This window comes from Chelonia mydas, chromosome 11, assembly GCF_015237465.2.
Source record: "Chelonia mydas isolate rCheMyd1 chromosome 11, rCheMyd1.pri.v2, whole genome shotgun sequence".
NCBI lineage: Eukaryota > Metazoa > Chordata > Testudines > Cheloniidae > Chelonia > Chelonia mydas.
The window spans coordinates 6,760,314-6,775,545 of NC_051251.2; the positions used below are offsets into that span (position 1 = coordinate 6,760,314).

At 44.8% G+C, this 15,232-nt stretch overlaps 1 protein-coding gene across 2 annotated transcripts in view; it reads right to left on the minus strand.

The window, feature by feature from the left end:
- The window catches only part of CNTNAP5 (contactin associated protein family member 5), a 424,927-nt gene that overhangs the window by 309,758 nt on the left and 99,937 nt on the right, over positions 1 to 15,232 (minus strand). The window lies entirely within an intron of this gene.

Here is a 15,232-nt window from a genome sequence, read left to right on the forward strand (position 1 = left end):
TTCTACTATAAAACTGACAGGGTTTGTTGGATACCAAAGATGTACCAGCCCAGAGGCAATCCATTGGGTGGTGGGGAAAGTCTCAAGGAAACACCTTCAGCTTTGGTTGAGCTATTGGAGAGTACATGGAAATACTTGGTGGAATTTGAAGACTGAGACAGTCCATCAATAACTGAAAGGCAAATTGATTTTCCCCACACTCATTGTGTGGTAAAATTCAACAGTTCCCATAGAAGACTGTTGCAATGCCCCCCCACCAATCCCTGAGCCAACACACACAGGAGAGTGCTTGGTTTCTCCATTAGCAAAAGACCCTCATAAACACACATATGGAACGTGGGAGTGGAAGTGACAGCATCTCACCTCCATGCTAAGCAGAGGAAAAGTACATACATACAATAGAGAGACTCACAACAGCAGGGGGAGGAGGATAGATTGTACTTAAAGAGAATCCTATACTATGTAGTAAGGCTCCCTCCACCCCAAGGAGTTAGGCTAGCTCAAATGGGTGGACTATATGTTATTTACTGCACCTATTTTCTTTTCGTCCCTCAGCTCCTTTTCTCACCATCTCTTCTCAGCAGAACTTGAATCTGATAACCTTCTATGTGGCAGCTGAACTTTTGCACCCACAGTGTTTGAATGAGGATGAAGTTAGTCAAAGCAAATTTTCTCATTACTGGCTCTTACATACAAATCCACGATTATAGCACAGGCTTTCATTAGGGGTATAAAACCATTCATTTTAATGGAATCACCCAGAGAGGAAACACGGGTTTAATTACAGGAGAAGTCCCGGAGGTTAGCAAGATTTCAGACTCCGCAAGTCCCGTCCCTTGTACAAATATAATTATAGGGGGAAAAATGTATTAATGCCACATTAAGGTTCCAAAACTCAAGACACAAAAAACCCAGTGATTTCACAGTAACATTAATTCAGCCGTATTTGCAATTTAGGGCCTGACACAAAGCAGACTTGATGTCAATGGATGCCTTTTTGTGACATTGAGCTACTGATCAGCGTTTGGGGCAGAACAGCGTATTGCAGAAACGGTTGTGCTTAGAATCCCTACCTGAGCTCCCTAGTACATGGGGGAGTGAGCCGCTTGCCCTTTTGTAGGGTGAAGCTACCTGCTCTTGGCAGCACAGCTTCATAGACTGGAATGTAAGACTCATTCCCATCCTTCCCCCTATTGGTTAATTTGTACTTAACAGCACAAGGAAAGAGCCATTCTTGGGTCTCCCAAAGGCACAGCCAGCTCTTTTATATAATACACACACACACACACCCCAACCAACCGACCACACAGGATAGATTTCCTCCCATGCATATGCACACAAGAGTCAGACACAATCTGATCCTTCATATTTTGATTACCAGGCAGACTTAAATATAAATCTAAAGTTAACCACTTTGCAGACAGAGAACTTTACATTAGAGTTAAGAGCACATAAATTAATTTAAAGTGCATAGGCATGCGAGCGCACACCCCCGCAACCTTCTTTATCTGATTGGTTGAAAGTATCTCAATGTTTGTATGAAATGTTCCTAATCGTAAGGGAAGACAAATAGAGAATTATTCGTAATAAGTAGAAACACAATGCTAAATCCTGCTCTGAGTTACAATAGTGTAAATCAGGAATAATCGCATCAGCAAAATGAAGTTATTCCAAGTTTATACTAGCATAACTGGAATCAGAACTTGGCCTGTTGTTGGAAAGATAGCTGATAGATTGGTTAAATATTCATTATATGTAGCATGCAAAATGTATTCCTGAAACCCCTAATCTGAGAAGAAAGCTAGTCATTTCACCAGCAGCAAAGCACTTGATCACACTTGCTAATCTTCTGCAAAATATCTAAGAAAAACAGATATGTAGTCTTCGTGATGGGATTAAAAAGGATCATGTTAACATCACTTGTCTTCATTACAGAATCAAGAGGAGAATTACACATACCATTTTGTGTTCCTGTTCTGGGCCCTGATTCAGGAACTTGTGTAAAGACTGCAGAATCAAGCCATTAGTCTCAAGATGTATTCAGTATTGTTGAAATGTCACCGCACGGATTTCAGTGCTCAGGATGGTGACTGGACTGGATGCTGGCCTCAATCAAGTACTACACAAATGGCACACACAGCTCTGTCAGCATTTCATCTCATTCCCGATTATCTTTCCCTGCATGGCCTTCTCTCTCGAAACGATCAACACTTGTGTTGAGTTGCACCATTTCATATAACGGTTTTGCAAAGTGCATAAACACTAAATAGTAACAAGTGACAACAAAACAACCAGCGATCGTGACCTCATTTCATTTCTTATGAGTCTGGTTAGCCTGACACAGATTCAGGCAAAATCATAGAAAGGCTTACATGGGACTCAGTCAGTAAAGAATTAAAAGTACGGTAGCATAATTAATGCCAATCAACATGAGTTTACAGAAAATGGATCTTTGTTAAACAAACCTGATGATGTTTTTTCAATGGATTACAAGTTTGTTTGATAAAGATAATTGTGTTGACATCATATATTTAGACTTCTGTAAGGTATTTGAATTAGCCATGCATGATATTCTGACAAAGAAAAAAAACAGCCTTGTACTCAAGTCAGGAATTATCCTCCTATGGGATAATTTTCCTAACAGAAAAAAGGAATAATGAGGTCAAATGGTTTGAAGCTGAAGCTAGACAAATTCAGACTTGAAATAAGCCACAGATTTTAACAATAAGAGTAATTAACCATTGACACACCTTAACTAGGGACATAGCGAATTCTTCGTCACCTGAAGGTTTTAAATCAAGGCTGAGTGTCTTTTAAAAGCACTGTAGCTCAATAGAAATTATGGGCTCAATGCAGAAATTATTGGGTGAGGTTATATAGCCTGTTGTGACATTATACCCCATATTCTTTATGGAAATATAGTTATGTTACGGATATGGCATAACAGATTTATTTTACGCAAGATGGGTCTTGTAAGGTATCATTGGAAAGGTTATAATTTACTGAATGCGATTATCCAATCTGCATGCATGTATCACTTCTGTATCTGGGAAACGCCCACCAGACAACAGGAAACACCCACCAGACAACAGGCCATCAGCCTTGATGCGCCATTAGGAACAAACAATAAGAACTTTGAACTTACTAATCTCTCTCCTTCCTGAGAGGTGTCCTGGGACATAGCTGTGACACTAGTAGGCCAGGTGCTCCTGTCACCTGGTACTAAACACCATCGTGGACTTCTAGTAATTTTCCACTAAAAGATTCCCACCTTATGTAAATCTTATTTAAGGCTGGGGAGAAAGGCAAACAGGACTCTTCTCCATCGCCTTCCTGCCCAAGAAGAAAGACTGCTGAAAGTACCTGAAGAGACAAAGGAACTGAGCTGTGGGAAAGGCAAGGGCTGAGTCCAGACTAAGACAGGAGTCTACTCTATAAAGAGAAATAACTGGAACTCTAAGCTACAGAGACTCTGCAACTTGCCTAAAACAACGCTTAGGGTGAGAAATTATTTCTTGAAACCAGTCTCTAAGATCTTAAGCTTAGTACATGTGTTTTGTTTTATTTGCTTGGTAATCTGCTTTGTTCTGTTTGCTATCCCTTACAATCATTTAAAATATGCCTTTTATAGTTAATACACTTGTTTTTGTTTATTATTAAACCCAGTTTGTGCAATTTATTACTGGGGAGGCAAGAAGTTGTGCCTAACTTCTTCCATATTGAGAGAGGGGGCGAATTTATGAGCTCACATTGTATAGATTTCTCTACAGCATAAGACAGTATTATTTTGGGTGTACTTTCCAGAAGGGAGCTGCACTTGAGTGCTGGGTAAGTTCCTAGCTGAGTTTTCTCATAGAAAGCTGTTTGTAGACTCTGTGCGAGTCTACAGCTGGTGCATCCCTACCTGTGTGCGTGTGTGTGTGTGTGTGCTGCCAAAGGCCAGAGAGCCTAAATCAGAAAAACAGGGAGAGGGAGCCCAGGCTAATGAAGCAGGCAGGCTTAGTGAAATCCCAGTACATCAGGTGGCATCCCAGATGGGCGGCGTCTAACCCATCACATTTGTATTATCTAGGAGGTCAGACCAGCTGATCATAATTGTTCCCTCTGGCCTTAAAAATCTATGAATTAGAATGAGCGTTAAATTCATTGTCACTTTTGACTCAAGCAGTGATTTGAGCAGAGACCAAAAAATGCAAGTACATCTAGCCTATGTTCCACAAAACTGAGTGGAGCGCAGAGTGGTCCACTTTAGCATGTTATTTGGCCACCAATTACACTGCAGCATACTTTCACATAGATTCTGTTTCCCATTAGGGCTCTAAGACCTAGCTTATAGGAGGTCTGAGGTCTTTCCAGCGGCGCTCCTTTAAGGCCATCGTCAAATTAGAAAGGGAAAATGTGCAGGAGCAACCCACTCTACAAATACAATCCACACACTACGCAAAAATCCAACACCTCACCCGATTCCTAGGAACTGGCTTTATTCACTAAGAAATCAACAATAAGGTCACAAAGTTCAGCTCCACCCATCTCACTAGACTTGGTTTCTCTCTCAAGAGCCTTCTCTACGGACGGTCCAGCCCAACTTGCAAAAAAAAAAAAAAAAAAATCTATTCTCAATATATTACTCCTTGACTAGCGGGATCAATACCTGCAAAGTGGATGGGGTATCTAAGACAACACTCCCAGACTTCAATGCGGGTCTACTCTAAAACCACAATTCTTGCACAACAGATCCATCCCTACGTATTTTAGTGACCAAAAATCATTTGTTATTGCTCTTCATTCCTATTAATTCTGAGGCAACAACACAGCTAAGCTTAAGTAAATTGGGTTCCATTTCATCTTATCATTAAGGGAATTGCTTACTAAATTCCAACAGGTAAACCACCTGTCCAAACCCACTGATGTCAAAGGCATTGACACTTGGTGCAACAAAGACTAGAACTGACAAAAACAGAATTGACGAAGTTGCCTAATTTGACACACAGGACCTCTATTACTGACGAGATTATGAGGCATGGAAAGAAATCAGTTGGACTCTCAGAGCCACAAGCTAAATTAGCGTGATTTTCTACCTACCAAACATCTTTTACCTGAAATTTGAAATGGAGATTATTTAATTGGGAATATTGAGACACAATATAGAGCCCCATTTTTCTTCATTTTAAGGGGAAAAAAAATCTTTACACAATCCCTTTTTAGAGTATAATCACCCTCTAAATTTGATCAGCATTTCAGACTAAATAACTGACCATTTGCTGATGCTTGTTCTTTCATTTGTCACAACTTTGAGGAAGTGTGCTCATGAGAAAGTACTTTGGGCTAGAAGAGCAGGATGAGACCATGATTTGGAACAACTCCCCAAATTGTCCAAAAACAATGTGCCTGGCAGTGGCACCAAACATCTACATTTACAGAAAACTGGCACCTCATGACTCTCGTAATTAAATTACTGACATACCAGTTTTCTGCAGATACTCAATTATTGGCATCAGGACTATCCAACAGAACTTGAAAACATAGGGTAGTAGAATTCAATTAAGCTGATCAGATCTGAAGAACAACATATCTCATGTGCTTGCTCACTCCCTTACAAATTACTATTAGGCTGATACCACTGTTACTACTGTATACTGACACACCAGACCACCCCCCCCTTCACACACCACATTGGTCAGTTTATTCCCCTGTTACATATTGTCAGAATCCTAGTTGTGAGCTCTCTTGCACAAGTGTACTCACTACCCCTCACTGAAGGACTGTGGTACCACCAACCAGTACTTAATTTGGAATGGAAGTAGTGCTGGGGCTCAAGCAATTAGATGCCAGGGCTCAAGCAATTTTTTACTTTCATAAGTGACACGGCAAACCCAGAGGTGCCAGGGCTCAGCCCTGGGTGAGCCCCATCAGAAATTAAGCACGACCAACAACCTTTACACTCAGTGCCATGGCAAATACAAGTATTTAAGGTGCTTCAAATGCTAATCTCTATAAGCTACAGCAGCTGGTTGGTCTCATTAAAACACTCCAGCAAATCTCACCAGGTGCCACATAATCTATGTGTGGGCCTTCTGCACCTGTGATTGCTCAATAAAATGGCTAAGGGAGAAATTCACTCTAGTACCAGAGAGACGGGATTCAAAATGCTTCTGATATGCAATGTACTCAGTGTAGACACGATCGACTTCAGATCCAAGTACGCTACATCCAAATACACTTGAGCCCACCACTACCTCTCCAAGTCTTCTCGTGTGCATTCTGTATCGAGAGATGGCTGGCACAGAATTGTCGAGCTAGTCATACTCTCCTCCAGTGTGAGGAAAAAAAATTAGCTGATGTGTCTAATCAAAATAGGTTTTGATGACTTCTTCTCAGTAGATGTTTCTGTGTATCAAAAAGGCGCCACAAAAGAATCACACAAGTTTAGTGCCAATGTCAGTCTGTGCTCAGGAGAAACCCAAGAACTAAAATATGCATCAGACTGTTGCCGGTCAGGATGGAGATGCATTAGTGAAGCTGTGTAACAGTTGTTATTTTCCTTCATCTGCTAAAGGAGACAACAGGAAAGGAAAACACTGATCTCCATTTACAGAGGCCACCTAGAAAGATTAGGAAAGGTTCATAGTTCGTAATGAACACTTAGAAAAGTATGACAATCAATCACTGAAAAGTCCTCAGAAGACTGTAGGCTACACAGTTCTTCCATGCCTGTGGATTTGGATTGCTTCTAGTTGGGTCCTGCGCTCAATGAGGCAATCATGCAGTTGTTGAAGGAGAGATTTTTACTGAGAACTTTCCATTTATTTCTATTCATAGTCAATCAGGGCCACACTGTGCCATCCATATACTGAATAGTACCTGACTCTGCCAGTAATCTGACCCCATGGGGAGCTGAGGGCACTTGGCAAGGGATTGGGGATGCACAGGGCAAAACTGTGGCCTATACTGCCGCTGCTTTACTATTAGGAATAACTATTATGCGATGGAAGCACGCAAAGGCTACACATGTGGTTGGGGCCCTATTATGCTGGAAGCTGTAGAAGCATGGAAGATAGAACAGAAGCCCATCAGAGCAGGGATTGTCTAATGACACAAACAGATGAAGGCTAGGGAAGCGGGATACAAAATACAAGCAAATGCGTATGGTGAAGAGTTGGCCCAGCTTGGTTAGCTACATTAATTGGGGTTACAAGAAGAGAAGGAGGGAGAGGGAAAGAGGAATAGTCACTGCTCAATCACCTGGCTTGGCATAATCAGCAGACTGAAGTGACTCTCAAGGAGGGATCTGAAGAATAAAGTATGTTTCCTTCATGCCATTCCAACGTTAGAAAGGGGACATATAAAGGACGGAACTATCCCCTGGGAAATCTCCATGGGCACAGCTGCCTGGGCTGTTAAAAGTCTGGTTGGCTGCAGCGGCTGGCTCCCAGGAAGTGGCGACGTGCCCTGGCTCCTAGGCGCAAGGACAGGTGGGGGGTTCCGCGCACTGGAGCCACCCCTAGCCCCGGCTCTGCAGCTCCCATTGGCACCTGCAGGTGGGGGCAGCGCAAAGAGCCCCCTAGCCACCCCTGCAACTTGGAGCCAGAGGGACCTGTCACCACTTCCCGGAAGCTGCCTGAGTTAAGTGCCGCCCAGAGCCCACACCCCGAACCCCGTCCCGTGCCCCAACCCCCTTCCGCAGCCCTGAGCCTCCTCCCGCACTAAACTCCCTCCCAGAGCCTGCACCCTGCACTCGCTCCCACACCCTGACCTCCTGCCCCCGCCATGAGCTCCCTCCTGCACCCAAACCCCTCATCCCCGGCCCCACCCCAGAGCCTGCACCCCCAGCCAGAGCCCTCACATCCCAACCCCCTGCCCTAGTCCAGCGAAAATGAGCAAGTGAGTGAGGGTGGGGGAGAGCGAGCGACGCGGGGGGGGGGAATGAAATGACGGGGGGGATGGGGCCTCAGAGAAGGGGCAGGGGCTCGGGGAATGGGCGGGGCAAGGGTGTTCGGCTTTCTGCTGTCAGAAAGTTGGCAGGCCGGCTCAAGGGGGGCCCCCCAAAAAATAAAACCACAGGCAGCGATCTCCAGCTCCGGGCTGCTAAAAGTCCTGTGGCACAGCGGGACGCTCAGGCAGGCTGCCTGCCTGCCGCGGCTCCATGCCCCTCCTGGAAGTGGCCGGCTGCTAGCACATCTCTGTGACCCCTGGCAGGGATGGGGAGGCAAATCCACATGCTGCCCCCACCCCCAGCACCATCCTACAGGCCGGGGGTGGCACTTGCGGGCGTGGGCAGTGCATGGAGACATGCTTTCCCCCTCTCCCCAGGGGCTGTGCTAGGAGCCAGCTGCTTCCGGGAGCAGTGTGGGGCTACGGCAGGCAGCCTGCCTGAGCCCTGCTGCGCCGCCGGCCAGGAGCCACCTGTGGTGAGCATCTCCCAGCTAGAGCCTGCACCTTGCACCCCCTCCTCCACCCCAACCCCCTGCCCCGATCAGAATCCCCCTCCTGCACCCAAACTCCCTTTCAGACCCCACGCCCCCTCCTGCACCCCAATCCCCTGCCCCAGCCCGCTCTTGCATCAAACTCCCTCCCAGGAAAAAGACTTGTATACAGGGCCCCCACAAAATCTCATAGCCCCGGCCTATAGGACAGTTAATCCAGCCCTGTTTGCTGTGCTGTAAACCTGACATCAGTCTCTAAACAATCAAGTAGCAAAACAGCAACTTTGGATTCGGGTGTCTGCACCTTTAACAAAGAGAAAAAAAACACCTCAAAATGCAAGCACATAGCTGCAGCACTTAACATGAGACCCTGGCCTGGACCTGAATTAGCCCTGAGCAGCTCCTCCTCCTCTGTCCAAGTCTTATCCAACTCTGCCCTTGAGCAAATGCAAGGAAGCCTTCTTAACTGGCCTGCTGGTTCGTGATTGGCCAGTATTTCCTCTTGGCCCTTCTAGGCCTGTGGAGGACTGAGCTGTTGGCTGCCCAGTCTGAGTGAATTTCTGGGGCTCTAACGCCTCCAGCGGGGGCAGAGAAGGCCTGATAGAGTCTGTCACAGGAACTTTGACAACATTGAAACTTTTTTCAACAATTTTGAGTCAAGAAATTAATCAAAACTGACTTTCCTGTCATGTTTTGGCTTCAGTGAATAGGCATTTTTCAACAACCACCACCTTCTGCCAAAAAATTCCTGACCTGCTCTAATCCAGAGTAAATCTTTTTTCTTCCCCTAGTTGCCTCTTGGAGGCTCTGGTTTGGGTTTTAAAGCTATTTCTATTTAAGTTGGATTTTTGTTGCCAACATATAATTGTATTCATTATTAAAATACCAATAGAGTTACAGATGGTGCTGAAGTTAAATTGTGTGCATCACTTGGACTGCAACAATAAAACGTCTCTGTACTGGGATTTGAAATTGAAAAGATTCACTTATATTTATAGGCGAGATAAAATTCCTCTTAGCATTGCATGCTTAATGGCTTACTTTGTTTTAAAGACATAAAGCATGCATTACAATGTCTACAACAGTGCTTCAAAGTGGCAACTCCTGCTTTTAGCTTCATTTATTTCTCCCCCCTGCTACCTATAATTCCACTTTACAAACAATGGAAATAAATACTGGAGTATTGCTCTAAAAATTGACCCTGCACCTCGGTAGGGCAATCTAAGCTGGAAGAAAAAGTGAATAGCTTTCATAATGTGCACAAGATCAGCATTAAGATGTACTGACACAAATACCATGGGCACAGCTTATGAAAAAGGCGGGGGATGGATACATTCTTAGAACTCCGCACTCATAATACATATCAGTAGGTCCATATATCAATTCTTCCACCATAAATTTTCTTATTAATGGGCCGGGGGAGGGGGGCAGAAGAGATCCTACTTTTTGTTCAGTAAAATCCCATTCCTTCTTTTCCAGAGACTGGTTATGCCCACATGCACAGCTGTCTGCTCCATCTGTTAGTGGACAGGCATGGCACATTTGTCAAGATTTAAGGCACTAGAGAAAATACCTAACACGATTACATCCTTTTTTCCCCTCTTGCTACCATGCGAGTAAACATCAATAGTTAGCTAATCATTAACTTTTCCCAGATGACTTTAAAATTACCTAAATGTTCTTTGGTATCCTGGAAATTCTGACATAAAAGTATAACTCAATCAATCAGCATATTTATATAGCATCTTCTTTACAGTACATAGCGTGCCAGAACACTTGTCCTGAAGAAAACTGTAAAATCCATATGTCTGACTGGAGCTAGTAGAGCTGGAAAAAAAAAGCATTATTAAAAAGGAGGTCTTGTTTCTACTGATAAAGCACCAAGACTGTCAGCATAATACCCACATAACGCAGTATCGGTCAGGAGAAAACAATGATGTGACATCCCCTTACAGACCAGAGATGGTAATTTGGAACTTGCACTAGCCCAGCCCCACTAAGCTAACATACAGAAGCAGGGGGTTATAAGTACATCGGGTGAGAGACCCCTCAAGGAATAATCTCAGGCCTGTAAAAGCAATCAAAGGAAGGATGGTCTTGTAAGTAAGGCACTGGATTAGGTCAGGAGGCCTGAATTCAACCATCAGCTCTAGGCCTTGCTGTGCTCAGATTTGCAATGTCTAACTGATTTAGGAGCCGTCACATTTTCAAAAAGGGATTTAGGAACTCACGACTCTAAAATGCCACTGTCAATGGGATTTAGGCTACTAAGTGCCTTTGGGCTGATCTAACATTACAAAGTTAGGTTGCCTACACTAAAAGTTGTCTCCTGCCAACAGAAGCATCCCATTATGGTGACACAGTAAAGCCACTTCCGAAAATGGCCCAGAGCCATGGTTGACCTACTGAGGCTTACACAGTGTGAGCATAGACACTGAGACACCTGGGCCGACCCCAACAGACCTCCAACACCTGTTGCACAATGCCCCATTCGTTGTCACAGTGACTGCTCTGGTCCCAACTGTAAATGCCATGGCCCAGGGGTCATGGAGACTGGAAGCCACTCCCCCTTATAAAAGACTCCCCACACACCTTTGAAAAACCTTTTCCTGATTGCCCATCCTTGCTCTCCCTTGGTGTATGCAACTGCCCAACTGACCATCCTGGCTCCACGCACCAAATACTCTCCTGCCTGGAGTACACAGGAGATACTGGCCCTTCTGAGCCTGTGGGAGAGAAGAGGCTGTGAAGCACAGGTATGGACTAGCCACGGAAACTTGGATATCTATGAAAGGATTGTACAGAAGGTGCCGGCAAAGGAGTACAACAGGGATCAGCAGCAGAACTGCATGAAAGCCAAGGAATGGCACCACGCATATCACAAGGCCAGGGAAGCCAAAGACTGATCTGGTCCTGACCTGCCACATTTACAACGAGATGCATGCCAGACTAGGCGGACTCCCCACCATCACCCTGCAGACCACGGTGGGAAACGTGGAGGAGCCTGAGACAGACCCCTGCCATGAACAGCCAGGAGGAGGAGGAGGAGAGGGAGGTGCAGCAGAGAGGTCCAGCCATGCCATGAGACAGGGCTTGCTGAAAAGTCCAAAGTCTAGCTAATCCCTCCAGCCAACCAGGGATAAGCCCTCAGTAAGCATATGTATTCATTTCTCTCTACAATGTTTAAATTTAAACATGGTGCTCAGCCCAGCCCCAACGTATCACAGCACAGATATTGACTTTTCAATTGGTTTTACTCGGATAAGAAGGACGTAGTAGTACAACAAAACTCATTCCCCTGAGAGAGACAGTGTGGGTGAGGGGATATCATTTACTGGGCCAACTTCTGTTGGAAACAGAGTCTCTTTCAATCTTACACAGGGCTCTTCTTCAGGTCTGGGAAAGCTTGGTTCTCTCACCAACAGAAGTTGTTCTAATAAAAGATATGACCTCACCCACCTCGTCTCTCTCATATCCCGGGACTGACTCGGCTACAACTACATTTCATTCCCCTGTTGCACTGCGGGGAGGTGGGCATATGGAGCAGTTTGTTTATATACGTAGGGATGCCCTTTGTACCATCCTGAGAGATCTCAATGAAACTTTCCTGGAACTACTCTGCAATCCGTTCCCAAAGGTTTCTAGGGATGGCAGCCTTATTTCTTCCTCCGCAGTAAGACACTTTCCCACACTATTGCACGACAAGTTCAGCTGGCATCATTGCAGTAAACAGGCTAGCAGCATATGGACCTGGGTGACTTCAGGACGCCAGTAGCCGCTGAGAGCTCTGTGCCTTTATTACCCTCAAGAGTGATATCAGCTAAAATCAGCACCGCCTATGGAAAATAGTGTCAGTATTTAGCACTACTGCCCTCTACCTGTACCCATGGAATAGGGATTCAATTTTATTTTTTCATGCAACTGAAATTCCTCCCCAACCACCCTGGCAGAGCATACGCACCATGCCTTGGTCTGGACAGCAGTGCTGTGCAGACACTCTCCAATAAGCATATCTTATTAAAAGTTTTTTTTATGGGAATGAGAGACGGGAGTTTTGAAACTTATCATTCCCTTCCTGTCGTGACTGTAAATCCAAAGGCACAGATGTCCATTTATATCAACAGCTGCTGCCGTTGCTGCCTTGCGGGGTGACCCCTGCACATCTGCAGAAAGCCTAACCCTGAGGAGGAGGAGAGAAAAAAAAATGACTAGGGAGCACATGTTCAGTGAGATCCTGCAAGCTAGTGCTGCTTCAGTCAGTGAACAAAGAGCCTGGAGGCCGACATGGCAGGCAGCAGAGAGAGGGAAAGAGTGGACAGGAGAAAGGACCAGGAGTTCCGGCAGGAAAAGGAGAGGGAGATGTAGCAGGACATAATGTATCTTCTCAGTGTCCTTTCAATCTACTCAGAGCACACTCAATAATTATTCTGCACCTGCTGAGCTGGTAGTTGACTCTTTCCTAGGTACTATCCAGGTGTATGGCTTTATGAGCATAAAGGGTAGGTCGGTCCCCAAGAATCACTGTTGGCATTTCAGTATCGCTGGTGATAATCCAGCCATTGAGAAAAAATGTCCCTGCTTGCAGTTTTCTGAAAAGTCCTGTGCTCTTAAAGATGCGAGAGTTGTGCGCCTTTCCTAACGAGCCCACATCAATACTAGTGAAGTTCCCCGCGCTCGCTCATTTTGGCACATCAATAGAAAGGGCTACTTTTCAATGGTTATTCCAGCAATGGTAGACACCAACACATTGCAAAAATTTCCAAAAAAGAATCGGACTGGACAGCAGCGCATGGCACACTGGGTTACCTACACACAGCGCAACACGCTTGACATCGACACAAGCACTCCTGGAGAATATGTGCCATACCTGCACAAGCAGCCAAGTATGTACGTGCACAAGGGATATGCACACTTTGGTGGCTGTACACTGATGTAACTTGCACTGATCAAAATCTGAAGTATAGACAGTTGAAATCTCTTTTGAAAATGGGACATAGGGTATATCGCTATTTTCATTTTACAGAGACCGGGATTAAGGCCCAGATTTTTTTTAAAGGTATTTAGACACTGCTGTGCTTAGTGTTGCAATGCCCAAATACCTTTAAAACGCTGGGCCTTAATGTCCGTCTCTGTAAAATGAAGGTCATTATATTCTCTCTCCCCCATCCCCTTCTCATATCTAGTTAGATTGTAACTCTTTAAGGTAGGAACTCTCCCTTACTATGCGTTTGTACAGGGCCTAGAACAATGCAGCCAATCTTGGCAGGGATATTTAGGCACTACAGCGGCCTAGAACAATGCAGCCAATCTTGGCAGGGATATTCAGGCACTACAGCACTCCGAACAAAAAAACAAACCACATTTGAACTGGTGTGTGTGTACCTCATTGCCAACCCATTGAAACCATGTATGGCACCTTTTGTATGAAAGCATCATCTGGGAGCTCATTAATCTGTGAAATTATCTCTACTGAGAAGAGAGGCCTGATTTGTATCAGAAAGCTTATTTAGACGGGCAGCATTTGCATTCCAGGGAACAGAAATGCCAGCAGATAGCAGTTGCCAACGTAAAGGTGACAATCTCAGAAAGGTGACTGTGACAGAGATGGCAATTTGCTGCACAAACCTCACTGAATTAAGTTTAAGTATAATTATCTTATAATTATCTTAGGAGTTCACTGTATTAACAATGCCAATATATATGTATTATTGTGGGATAGTATGTAACATCTAAAACCCTGGGGCACATTATGAGCTTCAAAGACCTATTTGAAACAATCGGCCCAGACAAGCATAATCTTTTGAAGTAAAGTAGGTGTCGTAGGAAATCTCTAGGAGTGGTATGTAAATACATCTGCTTTGCTTATGCAAGAACTCAGCCTTTTGTCTGCTGATCACCTGTTACATGAGGACAAGTTAAAAAATTGTATAAAAAGTGGGACGACTCCCAGATTCAGGAGTGTGTTTGTTCCAAGTTAACAGCTATTATGAACTGGTAATCACAGAAAAACCCTTGGAGGAGTGTGAAGGACTTTTCACCAGCCGGAGCGGTTGTTGGAGTTGTGGTGATCTCTGGAAAGCTTGCGCATACATTTTTAATAGTTTTTTTTTCTGCAATGCTTTTACCTTAAGAATAAATGTGCTTGCTTAGAAAGAGCTGTATGGTAACTTAACCATAGCAATGACATGGCTTGTCATTTCTGATGAGAAAAGAAACACAGGCCTGCTTCAGCAGTCTGACTTTGCTGGAGAATTCACAGGGGAGGCCGGCACAGCCTGGTCAGGAGGGAGAGAGATACATGTCTCCACCCAAAAAGGGGACAGCAGGGGAGCCGGAAGCCTGAGAGTGGGTGCTCTTGGTGGACCATAGAGGGGGAATACTGACGCTGTTGCCCTGAACTATGACAACAATTATCAAGAGGGGGCTGGATAACTTTTTTCCTGATTTGCATATGAAAAAAGTGCCTCAGGCCTAAATGTCTTCTCCATTAACTTCTTGAGAGACCGCTGAACCATCAGATCTCTTTTGCTGGTATCATCCTGTCTCAGATCTGGGCTGACCCAGTGTATGGAACATCTTCTAGATGTGAGGTTTGCTCTTTTGCCATGGGAGTTAATGGGCTGAGACCATATGTTCATTTAATTCATGTCTGCTTGACTGTGTGGTTTTTATCAGGATGAGCCTATCCTTATTGTGTGGTGAGAATGTAGCCTGAGCAGCCCAACGGACCCTCTGTCACAGCTGAGCATCATCCATGAAGGTTACCATTTCCCTTCCTTATCCCGACTCCTGTGTTAGCAGCCGGATGA